We start from the raw sequence: 17,236 nt of genomic DNA, 5'->3' as shown, positions 1-17,236 counted from the left end.
TAGTTCTTTTCCTGGAGTTTTGTTCTTTTCTTTCATTTGGGACATGTTTCTTTGTCTCCTCACTTTGGCTGCTTTCCTGTGATTGTTTCTATGTATTAGGTAGAGTTGCTATGTCTCCGAGGCTTCGTAGGGTGGCATATTGTTGTAGGTGTTTTGTAGGATCCACTAGCACAGTCTCCCTGGTCACCCCAGCTGGGCCCTTGAGGTGCACCCCTAGTGTGGACTGCTCACCCCTCTGTTGTAATTGAGTCTTGATTGCTGTTGGCATGTCAACGGGAGGGATTTACTCAAGCTAATCAGCTGCCCACTAGCCACTGGCCTCTGACTACCTTGGAGGATCAGCTGCATAGGGACCCACCACACAGAGCAAGACTTACTTCATCAGGGCTCTGGCACCCACTGAGTCCACTTATTGAGTGTGTCACTTGTGGAGGTGGTTGGGTGGTGGTGTTTCAATGTGGTCTAAAGCTGTCTACTGGGTGTGCTAGCTCTGGGGCAAGGTCAGCCACTGCCTGTGTTCTACCCAGGGCCACCCAGCATTAGATACAAAGTGATGTGTAGGTGGCTGCTTCTTGTGCTGGGCTTGGAGGTGCCCAGGAAAAGCCAAGTTTGAATCAAGGCTGGTTGCTTCTAGTGCCAGGCCTGGGGCCACTTAATGAGAGGTATGGGGCTCGTTGAGACCAGATGCTGCTTGTTTGACATATTTTAGAAAACTCTGAAGCAGGATCCAAAACAGGCCAATCCTATGGGAAAGCCTTTAGAGACAGCTTGAGTGGCTGAAAGTTGGGCGGGGCAGGGCTTCAGGGAATCACCAGGGCGGGGCAACCCGTGTGAGCCAGGTTGCTGGAGTTCCAGATGTGGTGGCCCTCTGCCACCCCTGGGAAGGGCTCACCAAAGGAACATCAGCCTCTGCCAGTACATCTGTCCAGGAGAAAGCTGCCCCTCCAGCCCTAATCCTGAGGCCAAACAGCTCAGTTCTTCCCTATATGTCTCTGGTGCCCCTCAAACTCCCTCCCCTCTGAGCTCAGAGGGAGCAAGTCTGAGTTAGTTCATGCTTGGGCTCTTTAAGAGAAGCTGACTGGGGCTCCCACAGCCTCAACCTCCCTCAGCCTCAGTTCCCACTGGTTTTTCCAGCCAGAAGTTATGGGGACTTCTTTTCCTGGCACTGGAACCCTGAGCTGGGTGCCTGGTATGGAACAGGGACCCCTCACTTCTCAGGGAGGACCTTCCCAGCCGAGGTGTCCCCCTGATTTTTATCCACCACACATGGGTGTGGGACCATCCCATCTGCGCCTCCACCCCTCCTACCAGTCTCCATGTGGCTGCTTCTTTAATTTTGTAGTTGTAGGACTTCCATTCAGCTTGATTTCAGGTGGTTCTGAATGATGGCTGTGTTGTGATTTTGATGTGGTTGTGGGAGGAGGCGATATCCCATTTACCTACGCTGGCAACTTGACCAGAAGTTCAACAAAGTTTTTTATATTGATCCCAATCAAAATTATGTTTAGAGCTGCATAAAAAAAATAGAATTGACCAACATAGTATGTTTTCAGTAACACCTAACTTCAAATGTATTTCTAAACACTAATCTTTTTAAGAAAATATTTCTTATTGTTATATAATTCTGCATTCACAGCTCTCAGATCACTTCACAATACTTTATCTCCACCCCCCACCCCCCACCCCCAATAATAGACCATTATGGGAAATTATGAACATGTGGCTAAATTGTGTGATGAAGCATTCCTGAGACCAAGGTCCATAAGTTTACTGTCTGTGTTTTCTTCTATGTATTTTATTGTTTCAGGTATTATATCCAAATTTTTAATCCATTTTGAGTTAATTTTTGCATATGGTTTCAGATAGCAGTATAGTTTTACTCTTTTGCATGTGGCTTCCCAGTTTTCCCAACACCACTTATTGAAGATATTTTCCTTTCTCTAGTGTGCGTTTTTGGTTCCTTTGTAAAAAATTAGTTGGCCATATGTTCTGGGTTTACCCTGAGCTCTTAATTCCATTCCATTGGTCTGTGTGTCTGTTTTTCTACCAATATCATTCTGTTTTGATTACTGTAGCTTTGTAGGATAGTTTGAAGTCAGGGCATATGATACCTCTGCCTTTGTTCTTTCTCAGGATTGCTTTGGCTATTTAGGATCTTTTCTGGTTCTATATAAATGTGATGCTTTCTTTTCTATTTCTGTGAAGAAATGCCATTGAAATTTTGATGGTGATTGCATTAAATGCTTATCTTGCTTTAGGTGATATGGTCATTTTAACAATGTTAATTATTCTAATTCATGAACAAGGAATATCTTTCCATTTCTTTGTGTCTTCAATTTCTTTGTGTCAACAATGTCTTGTAGTTTTATGTGTGCAGGTTTTTCTCATTCTTTGTTTATTCCTACCTATTTGACCCTTTTTGTTGCAACTGTAAATGAGATTGTTTTCTTTATTTCTCTGATATTTTGTTCTCATTGTATAGAAATGCATTGGATTTTTATATATTGATTTTGTATTATACAATATTACTGTATTTGTTTGTTTCTAGTAGTCTTTTTATGGACTCTTTAGGGTTTTGTATATATAGAATCATGTCATCTGCAGATAGTGACAGTTTTACTTCTTCATTCCCAATTTTATTTCTTATTTCTTTTCCTTGCCTGATTGCTCTGGCTAGGACTTCTAGTACTATGTTGAATAAAAGTGATGAGAGTGTGTTTCTTGTCTTATTTCTGATATTTGTGGAAAAACTTTCAATTTTTCACCTTTGAGTATGATATTTGCCATGGGTTCTTCATATATGGCCTTTATTATGTTGAGGTACTTTCCTTTATACCTATTTTATTGTGCATTTTAATCATAAATGGATATTGTATCTTGTCAAATGTTTTTCTGCATCTATAGATATGATACGATTTTTATATTTTATTTTGTTAATGTGGTGCATCACATTGACTGATTTACATATGTTGAACCATCCTTGGGTCCCTGGAATGAACCCCACTTCATCATGATGTATTATCTTTTTAATGTATTATATATTTGATTTGCTAGTATTTTGTTTAGGATTTTTACATCTATGTTTATCAGGGATAGTGGGCTGTAATTTTCTTTATTTGTGTTGTCTTTGCCTGGTTTTGATATCAGGGTAATGTTGACCTCATAAAATGAGTTAGGAAGTATTTCCTCCTCTTCAAATTTTGGGAAGACTTTGAGAAGGATAGATATTAAGTTTTCTTGAATGATCAGTAGCCATGTGGTCCCAGGACTTTTGTTTTTTGGGGGAGGTTTTTGATTACTGTTTCAGTTTTCTTACTAGTGATCAGGTCTACTTAGATTTTCCAATTTTTTATTTCAGCCTAGGAAGGTTATATATTTCTAAGAATTTGTCCATTTTCTATAGGTTATTGAATTTGGTGGTGCATTGCCTTTCACAGTATTCTTTTATAATTCTTGGTATTTCTGTGGTGTCTATTGTAACTTCTCTTTCATTTCTCTGCCTGAGTATTTGAGGTAGTGAGCTTTTTTCTTGTTTAGATGCTGTTTTGTTCTCAATGATTCAGCAGGTTGATTGGTAGGGTACTTTTCTTTGTTTTCTGGTAGATGGTGTCAGAGTGCAAGTTTTTGTTTTCTCTTATCCATACTATTTGTGTCTCTAGAATCAAGATGAAGTGGTGTTGCTTAGGTTAAAGAAGATGCTGCATACCCACTGGGATGGTGGGTATCACCTCTATGGCCAGCTCACCTCAGTAATGGGGCACTACCACTGTGGTGGGTGTAAACTGGTTTTGTAAGCTTCCAGCACTACCTATTTTTTACTAATGGTCACTGGCCCACTGTGTTTTCTGGCCCACTGAGCCTTTATAGGGCTCTTCCAGGATGGGTGGGGTGTGGAGGCCAAGTTCAAGTTGTCATGGCCTGCTATACTGTTTAAAGCATCTCAATGTTCTCTTCCTGGCTTTGGCAGGTTGGATGGGGCAAGGGAAGCATGTTGGCAATCTTGTGGCTCTGCTGCCCTGCCAGCAGTGGTCCTCAGCATCTCGGCCCTGCCTAGGGCCTCTCAGCGTTCTTTCCTTGGCTCTGCAGGGACGGGCGGGGCTATGAAGGCCCTAAGGTCTGAGGCTCTGCCTCTTTTCCAGTAAGGACTATCAGCAGCGCTGTTTTTATTTTTAAAACTTATATTTATTGTTGAATGTATTAAAGATGTTCCTTCTTTCTCCACTATTGGCCCCCTCCTCCCCACTCCCACACCCCTCCTGCCTTTCCCCACACTATTGTCTGTATCCATTGGTTATGCATATATGCATGGAAGTTCTTTGGTTTATTTCTTCCCACCTCCCCACTCCCCTTCCCTTTGAGGTTTGTCAGTCTAACAACCAATTTGTACTTCTTAATCCCTTCACCTTTTTCATCCATTCCCCTTACCCTCCTCCCATCTGGCAACCAACAGAATGTTCTCTGTATCTATGAGAATGTTTCTGTTCTGCTTGTTCATTTTATTTGTAGATTCAATTGTCGATAGATATGTATTTATTGCCATTTTATTATTCATGTTTTTGTTGTTGTTGTTGTTGTTCTTCTTGTTCAAGAAGACCCTTCAACATTTCATATAATAATGGTTTGGTGGTGAAGAACTCCTTTAGCTTTTTCTTGTCTGGGAAACTCTTTATATGTCTATCGATTCTAAATGACAGCTTTGCAGGATAGAGTAGTTTTGGTTGTATGTTCTTGTTTTTCATCACTCTGAATATTTCTTGCCACTCCCTTCTGGCCTGCAAAATTTCTTTTGAGAAATCAGCTGACAGTCTATGGGAACTCCCTTGTAGGTAACTAACTGCTTTTCTCTTGCTGCTTTTCTTTTTTTTTTCAATCCTCACCTGAGGACATTTTTGCCTTTTATCTTGAGATATAGAATGGGAGAGAGAGAAGGAGGAAGAGAGAAAGAAACATAGAAGTGAGAGAGACACATCGAGTGGCTGCCACCCACACAACCCCAACCGTGTCCGGGGACAAACTACAACCGAGGTCCATGCCCTTAGCAGGAACCAAACCAGGCCTCTCTGGTCCCCTGGCTGATGCTCTAACCGCTGAGCCAAACCAGCCAGGGCTCTCTTACTGCTTTTAAGATTCTCTCTTTGGCCCTGGCTGGTTTGGCTCAGCGGTTAGAGAGTCAGCCAGTGGTCCAGAGAGACCCAGGTTTGATTCCTGCTGGGGGCATGTACCTTGGTTGCAGTTTGTCCCTGGCGTTGGGTTGGGCGGGTGGCAATCACTCGATGTGTCCCTTTCACATTGATGTTTCTCTCTCTCTCTCTCCCTCCCACTCTATCTGAACAAAATATGGAAAGGTGTCCTTGGTTGAGGATAAAAAAAAAAGGATTCTCTCTTTGTCTTGAACCTTTTGCATTTTGATGATGATGTGTCTTGGTGTGGGCCTCTTGGGGTTCATCTTGTTTGGGACTCTCTGTGCTTCCTGGACTGGTAAGTCTGTTTCCTTCACCAAGTTAGGGAAGTTTTCTGTCATTATTTTTTCAAATAGGTTTTCAATTTCTTGTTCTCTCTCTTCTCCTTCTGGCACCCTCATGATGTGAATGTTGGTACACTTGAAGTTGTCCCAGAAGCTCCTTACACTAGCCTCATTTTTTTGGATTCTTTTTTTTTTTTTTCTGTTCTGATTGGGTGTTTTTTGCTTCCTTATATTCCAAATTGATGGTTTGCTTCTTGGCTTTACCTACTCTACTATTGAATCTCTGTAAATTGTTGTCTCTCTTTTTTTTTTATCCTCACCCGAGGACATTTTTCCAGTTTTTGTTCAGATAGAGTGGGAGGGAGAGAGAGAGAAACATCAACATGAAAGAGACACATTGAGTGGTTGCCACCTGCACGACCCAACCAGGGCCAAGACAAACCGCAACTGAGGCACATGTCCTCAGCAGGAACCGAACCCAGGTCTCTCTGGACCGCAGGCTGACGCTCTAACCTCTGAGCCAAACCAGCCAGGGTTGTAAATTATTCTTTATTTTAGTTAGTGCCTCCTTCATTTCTGACTGTTCCTTTTTTATGCTTGAGGCCCTCACTAAGTTCACTGAGGTTCTCACTAAGTTCATTGAGCATCCTTATAAACAGTGTTTTGAACTCTGCATCTGTTAGATTGCTTATCTTTGTTTTGTTTGGTTCTTTTCCTGGAGTTTTGTTCTGTTCTTTCATTTGGGAGATGTTTCTTTGTCTCCTCACTTTGGCTGCCTCCCTGTGTTTGTTTCTATGTATTAGGTAGAGTTGCTATGTCTCCTGGGCTTCCTAGTGTTCCCTATTGTAGTAGGTGTCCTGTAAGGTTCAGTGGCACATCATCCTTGGTCTCCCAGCTGGGCCCTCAAGGTGCACTCCTCGTGTGGACTTTACACCTTTCTGTTGTAATTGAGTCTTGATTGCTGTTGCCACATCAATGAGAGGGTTTTATTCAGGCTGATCAGCTGCAAGGACTGGCTGTTCCCACTCTCCACTGACCTCTAACTTCTTTGGAGTTTCAGCTGTGCAGTGGGCTCTGGTACTCACTGAGTTCATTCCTTGAGTGTGCCACTTGTGAAGATGGTTGGGTGGTTGTGCTTTGCAGTGTTCTGAAGCTGTTCACTGGGTGTGTTGGCTTAGGAGCAAGGTCAGCCACTGCCTGTGTTCTATCTGGGGCCACCAGGCATAAGCTACAAAGCGATCTGCAGATGGCTGCTTCTTGTGCTGGACTTGGAGGGGCCCAGGCAAAGCCAAGTTGTGAACCACAGCTGGCCGCTTCTAGTGCCAGGCCTGGGGCCACTTCATGAGAGGTATGGGGCTCGCTGAGACCAGATGCTGCTTGTTTGAGAGAATTTAGAAAAATCTGAAGCAGGATCCAAGACAGGCCATTACTATGGTAAAGGAACTGGTAATAGCTTGGGTGGGCCCGAAAGTTGGGTGGGGCGGGGCCTCAGGGAATCACCAGGGCAGGGCAAACAGTGTGACCAGGTTGCTGGAGTTCCACATATGGCAGGCGTCTGCCGCCCCAGGGAAGGGCTCACCAAAGGAGCAAAGGCCTCTGACAGCACGTCTGTCCAGGAGAAAGCCCCCTCTCCAGCCCTCGCTCCAGTGCCAAACAGTTCAGTTCTTCCCCGTATATCTCTGGTGCCCCTCGAGCTGCCTCCCCGACACTGGAGCTCAGAGGGAGTCCGTGCACGGGCCCTTTAAGAGGAGCTGCCTGTGGCTCCAGCCGCCTCAGCCTCCCTTTGCCTCAGTTCCTGCTGGTTTTTCCAGCCAGAAGTTATGGGGATTCTCTTCCTGGCACTGGAACCCTGAGCGGGGCACCTGGTGTGGGACGGGGACCCCTCAGTCCTCAGGGAGGACCTTCCCAGTTGAGGTGTCCCCCTGATTTTTATCCGCCACATGTGGGTGTGGGGCCAGCCCATCTGTGCTTCCGCCCCTCCTACCAGTCTGGATGTGGCGGCTGCTTTAATTTCGTAGTTGTAGGACTTCCATTCAGCATGATTTTAGGCATTTTTGAGTGATGGCTGTTCTGTAGTTTAGTTGTAATTTTGACGTGGTTGTGGGAGGACGCGATACCGCGTTTACCTACCGCCATCTTGACCGGAAGTCCTCCAGTGCTGTGTTTTAAGCTTTCCAGCCACCTCTATCCATGTCTGCTGCGATTGGGAGGGTGGATGGGAGATGTCTTTTCTTGGGGGACCACTACTTCTGCTTTTCTTCCCCCTTTATGGATTTAAGACGGAGAAACATTGGTGAGACAGAACATTTGACTGGCCGCCTCCTGCATGCCCCCCACTGGGGATCGGGCCCACAACCTGGGCGTGTGCCCTGACTGGGAATTGAACTGGCGACCTTTTGATGCATGGGTTGATGCTCAACCACTGAGCCACACTGGCTGGGCTACTTCTACTCTTCTTACAATCCAGGCTTTAGTGTGAAGGTGGCAGCTGACTCTTCCCCTGCTACTGCACTCTTGGGAGCTGTGGTGGGCACTAAACTGCAGCTGTGGCAACCATACCTGTCTATCCTGCCAACTCACCTCCATATTCATTCCAATTGGCCCACCTTCAGATGTACTTTTAGGCATGTTCCTTTGTTGAGTAGGGCATCCTTTGTTGAGTTATACTTGTCTGACTTGTAAATTTAAGGAGAGAAATAAAGGACCGGACTTCTCACTCCACTGTGATGATGTGGTCACTCTTGCATGTATTTTTCTTCTTTTTAGTACAATTTGCCTATATGTGATTTTGTCTTTATCCAGTTTGGGATTTGTAGTTTTCAAATGCGGGTGATGTTTTTTGTCAGTTTGGTAAGATATCCTTTATCTCTTTTTAAAAAATTTATTTTCCCCATATTCGATGTTCTCTCTTTTATGGATTTCAATTATATAAATACTAGCTCTTTTTACTCTATTTCCCACTCTGGGGAAACAGTATTTCGTTATGCAAGAATCCATTACATCCATGTGAGAAGTCTTTCTCTTACTGAAACGCGTTGCCATGCTAATTCTCCTGTATCCTGGAACTGGAGCTCTGTCATTAGCAGTGGCGACACCCACAAATGTTCATGCACTTTGGACATAGTCACCTTTGTTTTAAGGACATAGGGCAAAAGATGTGGAGAACTTTCGTGGTCACAAGGTTAACTATTTAAGGTTATAGGCTGCACCACGCCAGTCCTCTGTGGCAGATTCTCAGTGACAGAGGTACTTACATCTCTGATAAATATGTATTTGCAACATGCAGAGCCCTCTAGCATGGGCCCCAAGGCAGTATCCCATTTTACCTGGGTCTGAAATAGGGTTTCTCAATATCAACACTTGATATTTTGGGCCAGATAATTCTTTGTTGAGGAGATGTCTTGTGCATTGTAGGATGTTTAGCAACATCCCTGTCTCTCCTTGCTACCTACCAGTAGCACCTACCAGTTGTGACAAACAAACATATCTCCAGACATTGCCAGATGTTCCTCGGTGGGCAAAATCCCTTATGGTTGAAAACTACTGACCTAAGGATAATATTCCAGACAAGAAAGACCCACATGTAAGTTCTACTTGGAACTTACTACCAATAATCTGCTTTATAAAAGAAAAAAGAGCCCAGCTGGTGTGGCTCAGTGGTTGAGCAGTTGATCCATGCACCAAGGGGTAGCTGGTTTGATTCCTGGTCAGGGCACACGCCCAAGTTGTGGGCCAAATCCCCAGTGGGGGGCATGCAGAAGGCGGCCAATCGATGTTCCCGCTTATAGATGTTTCTATTTCTCTTTCCCTCTCCCTTCCTCTCTCTAAAAACCAATAAATGGGGGGGGGGGGGGGAATAAAGCAGCTGACGGAAGTGAAGTTTTGGGTGTTGGAGGAAACAGGGAAGGCATTGTTTAGTAACTGCAGCGGGGACACCTTGTGAGGAGCTTCTGAGATGGAGAAAGGCTGCCTCAAAAGGAGAGGTAGTTTTCAGGGGATCAATTCAGGAGCACAGTAGCCCCACTCCTTATCTACATTTTTACTTTCTGTCATTTCAGTTTTCCATGGTCAACTGCGATCTGAAGACATTAAATGGAAAATTACAGAAACAATTTTTAAGTTTTAAATTGTGTCCTGTTCTGAGTAGCTTGATGAAATCTCAAGCCATCCTGCTTTGTCCCACCTGGAATGTGAACCATCCCTTTGTCCACTGAATCCACACTGTATATACTATTTGCCCAACAGTCATTCCATAGCTGTCTTGGTTACCAGGTCAACTGACTCGCCATCGCAGTGCTTGTATTCAGGTAACCCTTGCAGTAGCCGAAGGCTGTCATTACTTCATTGTATCATCTCACGTCATCACAAGGGGAAGTACAGCATAATGTTTATTACAGTATATTGTTATATAATAGTTCTATTTTATTATTCTTTTATTATTGTGCCTAATATAGAGACTTTATAATAGGTATGTATGTATAGGAAAAAACATATTATGCATAGGGTTTTGTACTATCTGCAGTTGCAGGCATCCACTGGGGTCCTTGGGACATACCCCCCGAGAAGTTCAGAGAATTTCTGCCTGATAAAATAGTTCTTATGTAAGCTGAAAGGCAAAGACATGTTAAGAGCGAAGAAGAGAGGGTCACATAGAGGTTTTAAAAAGTTTGTAAGGGGAATGGGAGGAGAGTTTGACTAGAGAAAATGCTAAGATAACATGCAGTGTAGAGGTCAGTTAACATTCATTTTTCATAATACTGATTTGTGCATTTAGTGTTTTTCTCTAGAAATAATCTGTAGAAGATTAGATATTTCAAGGGTCGGGATTTTCCAGGAAGGTATTACATAGGGGAGGGTTAGTTGGGATACTGACAACAGTGATATTGAATTGATAGATCAAATAAAAATCTAGACAGGGCGTATGAGACAGGTGAAAATAGATTGATAATAATCTGATTTGAACATGTGTAAAGAAATAGAGCTGTTACGATAAGAGGTGAATTTCTAAATTTGTGATTTCAGAGGTAAAGTTGTTTTTGGATATTAAAAGTACCCAGGATATGGTTTACATGGAGACAAAGTAATACAACGAAAACCCTGTATGTAAATGGTCACTGATGTCAACCAGATAGTTGAAAATTTCCTCAAAATTTACTGAAAGAATGTGACCTTTCAGCTCTCAAAATTAGTTTAATCACAATAGTCACTTCAAACTTTCTTCTGTACTGTCCATGTCCCAGGTTTAAACAGTGATCTGAGAAATTTTACTTATTAATACATTTTTCAATCACAAGACTGTTACCTTCTCCCCAGCTCGCTCGCCTTGCTCCCTTGTCAACTCTGGGCCCGTCTTGGGTGGGTGCAGGTGGGCAGACAGCATGCTGAGCCGCCTCTACCTAAACCAGCTGGCGCTAGCAGACTCACCTCACCAGGTCCAGCCTTTTCTTTCAGTATTGCCCACTTTTTGTTCTCATCCAATATAACCTTGTGGGATCACCGTTGTGTATGTGGTCCGACACTGACCGAAACATGAAGCAGCACATGACTAGAAGATTTTTGAAAGAAAAAAAGTAACATTCTAAGGTGGGTCCATAGGACACTGAACTCACTGCCACCCAAGAACACACTGAATGCACACCTCTATTTAGAGCAATTCCTCCTGAGGGACATCTGAGGGCCAACTGAATACCTTCTGCACAACAAAAGAGACCATACAAACGTTGGGGAACTACAAAAGCTCTTCAGAGGTGAGAAAGCAGTAAGAGATAAACCTAAGAACGTATATGCATAACCAATAGACACAGACAGCAGCACGGTGAAGGTGGGTGAGGGGAACGGGAGTGGGTGGAAGGTGTCAATGGGAGAAAAAAGAGGGACATCTGTAAAAAAAATATTTTTTAATTAAAAAAAAAAAAAAAGCTCTTCAGGAGCTAAGAGAATTCCTCAGGACCAGAGGAACTGGGAACACCATTGTTTGTTTCTCCTGCACTTGGATAGTGGGTGAGAGCCCATCCAGATGCTCTGGCTGACCTGCAGGACCACTGCACTGTGCCCCCAGCCACCCCTTCTAGAGCTAAGTTGAGCAGGAACAGGAAGGTGCCATAGCACTCCACCCAGTTGATCCAGCAGGTAGAAGGCACTGTTGCACACACCCACTATGCTGCATGTGCACACACAGGGCTGCCTTGCTCAGAGCTAACTCAGGTAATAAAGCAACAGTGGGCACCACAAGCACGCAGGGCCACCTGCCTGGATTAAAAGGGCAATGAAGTGCACACACATCAAGCTTTCCTGAGCTGATTCTGTTCTAACCGTGGACAGCCAGATCAGGGAGCTACCACACATGTGTACACCAGGCTGCCCTGCCTGGAACCTGCTCCTTCTGGCCGGGCAGCACACCAGATACTGCATGCACCTGCCCTGACTCCAGCCTGCCTGCCAAAACCACCTGGCATAGTCTGCATGGTGATCACTTCTATAAAAGACCACTTTTTCAAGATTGGGAAAGAGATATATCATCTAACTCATGGGAACAAAACAGAAAGTCAAGTAGGGAGACAGAAGAATATGCCCAATAGAGGAACAAAGCACTTTGGAGAAAAACTCTAACAAAATAGAGACAATTTGCCTGATGAAGAATTCAAAGAAGTGGTCATAAGGATGCTCAATAAACTAGAGCATAGAATAGAGGAACGCAGAACTTCAACAAAGAATTAGCAATACAGGGGTGGGCAAAAGTAGGCTTACAGTTGTATATGCAAGTTCATTCTTATACTACTTACAAAAATGTTTTTATTGCCCTGGCAGGTTTGGCTCAGCGGTTAGTGTTGGCCCGCAGACCAGAGTCTCAGGTTTGATTCTGGTCAAGGGCACATACCTCGGTTGCAGTTCAGTCCCCAGCCCTGGTTGGGGTGGTGTGGGAGGCAACCAATCAATGTCTCTCTCACATTGATGTTTCTCTCTCCCTCTCTCCCCCACTCTGTCTGAAGATAAATGGAAAAAGTAACCACAGGTGAGGACTAAAAAAACAACAAAAAAAGTATTTTTATTTATTTTTTTTAGAAAGGAAGAGAGAGAAACATTGATCCACTGCCTCATGCACACCCCTTACTGGGGGACCAAGCCCACAACCCAGGCACATACCTTGACCAAGAATTGAACCAGGACCTCTTGGTCCATGGGTGATGTTCAATCCACTGAGCTACACCGGCCGGGCTGTATTACTCATTAATTATGTTATTTTAAATATGAACAACTATAAACCTACTTTTGCCCACCCCTGCAAACAAAGACCTGAGATGATGAATACAATAACATAAATAAAAAACGTATTAGAAGGAATTGACAATAGGTTAACACAGAACAGATTAGCATCATGCAAGACAGAATAGTGGAAATCATTCAATCAGAACAGCAAAATGGGAAAAAAAAAAAAAAGATGACTGGACAAGGGACCTCTGGGACAACAACATCAAGCACTCTAGTATTCACATGGTATGGATCCCAGAATGAGAGAAAAAGGGGCAGAATGTGTATTTGAAGAAATAATGACTGAAAACTTTCCTAATCTTGGGAAGGAAACATGACATCTAGGTTCAGGAAGCAGAGAGAGTTCCAAACAAGATGAACCCACACCAAGACATATTATAATTAAAATGGCAAAAGTTAAGGCTAAAGAGACAATCTTGTAGGCAGCAAGAAGGAAGCAAAAAGTCACATACAAGGAAAACCCTCAAAGGCTATCAGCTGATTTCTTAGCAACAACTCTACAGGCCAGAAGGGAGTGGCAGAAAATATTTCAGATGTTGAAAGAAAGGAAATTAGAATACTATACCAGGCAAGGTTATCATTCAGAATGGAAAGAAAGTTTCCCAGAAAAGCAAAAAATAAGGGAGTTAACCACCACTAAACTGGCTTTATAAGAAATGTTAAAGGGACTTCTTTCTATAGAAATGAAAAGGCCATAACCAGAAATAAGAAAATTGAGAAAAGAAATCTCACTAGTAAAGGCAAATATGTAATAAACACAATGAAGAAACCATTTAAAAGGCTAATATAAAGGTTGAAAGACAAAAGTGGCAAAACTATAATAATCGGACTACACACAGAAAAATATAAATTATGATGTCAAAAATGTAAAATATGGAGGGAGAAGTAAAAATGTAGTACTCTTAGAATGCATTTGAATTTAAATGCCTAGCTGCTTAAAATAGACCGCTATTATCATATATATGAACCTAATGGTAACCTCTGGAAAACAAAACACTGAAGAAAATCAGTACCCCACCCCACCCCACCCCACAAAAATCAGAAGGAAAAAAGAACAGAAAAAAACCCAAAAAAACAACAATAAAAACAATTAACAAAATGGCAATAAGCACATACCTATCAATAATTACTTTAGAGGACTTCCAGTCCAGATGATGGTTTAGACAAACACTGTGCTTGCTTCCTCCCACGACCACATCAAAATTACAACTAAGTAATAAACAACCATCATGGACAACTACCTGAAGAGTAGTTGAACAGAATTCCTGTAACTAAGAATATAGAGAAGCCACATCAAGACTGGTAGGAAGGGCAGAACAGGCAGGTCCCACATCCATTGTATGGCAATTAAGAATCAGGAGGGATATCTTGGCTATGGAGGTCCCCACTGAGAAGTGAGGGGTCCCAGCCCCACACCAGGCTCCCTGACCTGGAGCATCAGTGCTGAAAAGGGGAGTTCCCATAACATCTAGCTAAAAAATTCAGAGTGGATTGTGACCAAGAAAGACAAAGGGCTTTTCTTCTAAAGCTGAGGCGGTTCTTCTAAAGGGACCACGCACTCTAAGCTCCAGTACAGAGGCAGAAACTAGTAAAGGGACACAGGGAGGAACTAAAATGAGTAACTTCAGGGCAAGGGCCTGAGGGGCAGGGATAGAGGCAACTCCAGAGATGGAAGTACTGGCAGGCACCGAATTTGACCTCTTCATCAACCTGGCTGACACCACTCCTCTCACCCTGGTGATTCCAAGACCGTGTGCCACCCAACTTGCCTGCCTTGCCTGAGTCTCTTTCAGTGGCTCCTCCACACAAGTGGCCTGCTTCAGCTCTTGATGCAGATTTTCTCCGAACACTCAAAGGTCCAGAAACAACCAAACAAGCAGCAACCAGCCTTAGCGTGCCTTGTAGCTTTCCCTAAGTATCCAGAAGCCCAGCACAAGTTGTGACTGGTCTCACCTTGCACAGTACTCCCATCAGCTGGCCCAAGACTGGCATAAATGGCAGCCAGTCTTGGTCTGGCATATAGCTTCAACTAAGTGACCACAAGCTCAGCACAACTGGCAGTTGGCTTCAGTTCACACTGTAGTCCCACCAAAGGATCTCAAGCCTAGAACAAAGGGCAGCCAGCCTCGGCTTGCACCATAGCTCCTCCCAAGTGTTTCCAAGCCCAGCACAAATCGCAATCAACAGATCACTTTGTAGCTCCTACTAAGAGGCCCTAAGCCAGGCACAAGAGGTGGCTGACTGGCATAAACCAAGCCCCACAAAGAAGTTCCATACCCAACACACCCAGTGGCCAGTTTCAGACCACAACACAGTACCACCCAACCAGCTCTAGAAATGACACATCCAAGTCAGACTCAGCTGGCATTAGAGCCCAGTTAAAGTGACTCCCGCTCCACAGGGTCAGCCCCGTATAAAAGCTCATCTGCTGTACTAGTCATAGCTAGTTCTCACAGCCAGTCAGCCTAAGGGTCAACCCCACCCACTGATGTACCAATAGCAATCGAGGCTCAACTACAACAGGAAGGCACACACAAGCCACATGGGAGACACCCCCTGAGCACCCAGCTCTGGTGATCAGATAGACTGTGCCACTGGGTCCCATAGGACACCTTCTACATAAGGCCACAATGTCAAGACCAAGATACGTAGTAGATATACCTAATACATAAACACAGGGAGTCTCAAATGAAAAAAATAAAAAATAAAAAATAAGAAACAAGACAAAACTCCACAAAAAGAACTAAAAAAATGGAGACAAGCAATCTATCACACAGAACTTAAAACACTGGTTATAAGGACGCTCAATGAACTTCGGATGAATACATAAGATGGAGAAAATGAGAGATGAAGTAAAGGATCAAATCAGCCATCTGGTAGACAAGGAGTGGAAAACACCCAAATGGAACAGCAAAAATAAAAAGGAATTTAAAAAATTGATAGTTTAAGAGACCTCTGTTACAACATGAAGTATACTAACATCTGTATCACAGGAGAAAAGAGAAAATGGGGACTGAAAACCTATTTCAAGAAATAACGGCTAAAAACTGCCTTAACCTGGTGAAGGGAATTGACATGTAAGTCCAGGGAGTCCCAAACAAGATTAATCCAAAAAGGCTCACATCAAAACACATTATAATGAAAACACCAAAGGTTAAAGACAAAGAGAGAATCTAGAAGAGTACAAGAGAGCTTTCATAAGATTGTCAGCTGATCTCTCAACAGAAACCTTGCAGGCCAGAAAGGATTGGCACAAAATATTCAAAGTAATGAAAGGTAAAGACTTATAACCAAGATTATTCTACCAAGCAAGGCTATCATTTAGAATGGAAGGATAGTTTCCCAGACAAAAAACAAAACAATAAACAAAAACTAAAGTTCATCACCACTAAACCAACATTACCAGAAATGTTAAAGGGACATCTTTAAAATGAAAAAATATGAGTAAGAAAATATTGGAAAGAAAAAAATTCCCACTGACAAAGAACTTAGTAAAAGAATACCATAAAGCTAGTACAAAGGTTAAAAGACAAAAGTAGGAAGATCATGTGTACAATTAAGGGGTATACAGAAACACAGACAAGAGAGATAAAAAATGACAAAAACAAATGGGAGGATTAGTAAAACTTGCAGTGATTTTAGAGTATGTTAGAGCTTAAATGACCACCAACTTAAAATTGACTGCTATAAACATAGTTTGCTTATGAAGCACATGATAACTACAAATCAAAAATCTATGAAAGATATACAAGAAATAAAGAAAAAAGAATCCAAACATGACACTTTAGAAAGTCATCAACATACAAGAAAAGCAAAAAGATAACTATAAAAAAATCACAAAACTATAAAATGAAAATAACTATCAATATTACTTTAAATGTAATTTAGTATGAACAATTATATACCCAGAAATTGGAAAACCTAGAAGAAATGGATGAACTTCTCTAACGATACAACCTTCTAAGACTGAACCAGCAAGAAACAGAAAATCTGAATCAACTACTATAGCAATACTATTGAGACAGTAATAAACTCCAAACAAACAAAAGCCTTCACAGGTGACGTCCATTAAACATTTAAAGAATATTTAAACTTCTCAAAGTATTAAACAAACAAACAAAAACTGAACAGAAAGTAATACTTCAACTCATCCTATGAGGTCAGCATTATCCTGACCATAAATAACAATATCTCTGATGAACAGAGATGTAAAAATTCTCAAAATACCAGCAAACTGAATTCACTAAAAAGATTACACACCATAATCAAGTGAGATTTATACCAGGGACGGTTCAGTATCCACAAAATAATGTGATACATCACATCAACAAATGGAGAAATAAAAATTGTGATCATCTCAACAGATGCTGTAAAAGCATTTCACAAAATTCAACATCTCAGCAATGTGGAGATAGGAGGAACTAACCTCAAAAATTATAAAGGCTATATACAATTAGCCCACAGCTAACATCATACTCAATGGTAAAAAGATGAAAGCTTTTT

At 42.5% G+C, this 17,236-nt stretch overlaps 1 long non-coding RNA gene across 1 annotated transcript; it reads right to left on the bottom strand.

Moving 5' to 3' along the window:
• Positions 1-7,601: 7,601 nt before the first annotated feature.
• Positions 7,602-11,129, bottom strand: LOC118628220. Its single transcript, XR_004959267.1, has 3 exons — positions 11,103-11,129; positions 10,889-11,009; positions 7,602-7,728 (listed from the first exon to the last, which is right to left on the bottom strand). It is a non-coding gene; the product is annotated as an uncharacterized LOC118628220 (long non-coding RNA).
• Between the last annotated feature and the right edge of the window lie 6,107 nt (positions 11,130-17,236).

The sequence above is a fragment of the Molossus molossus genome, unplaced genomic scaffold (genome assembly GCF_014108415.1).
Source record: "Molossus molossus isolate mMolMol1 unplaced genomic scaffold, mMolMol1.p scaffold_m16_p_13, whole genome shotgun sequence".
Classification (NCBI taxonomy): domain Eukaryota; kingdom Metazoa; phylum Chordata; class Mammalia; order Chiroptera; family Molossidae; genus Molossus; species Molossus molossus.
The sequence above is the reverse complement of the archived record's forward strand: the minus strand, read 5'-3'. Positions and strand labels throughout refer to the sequence as shown.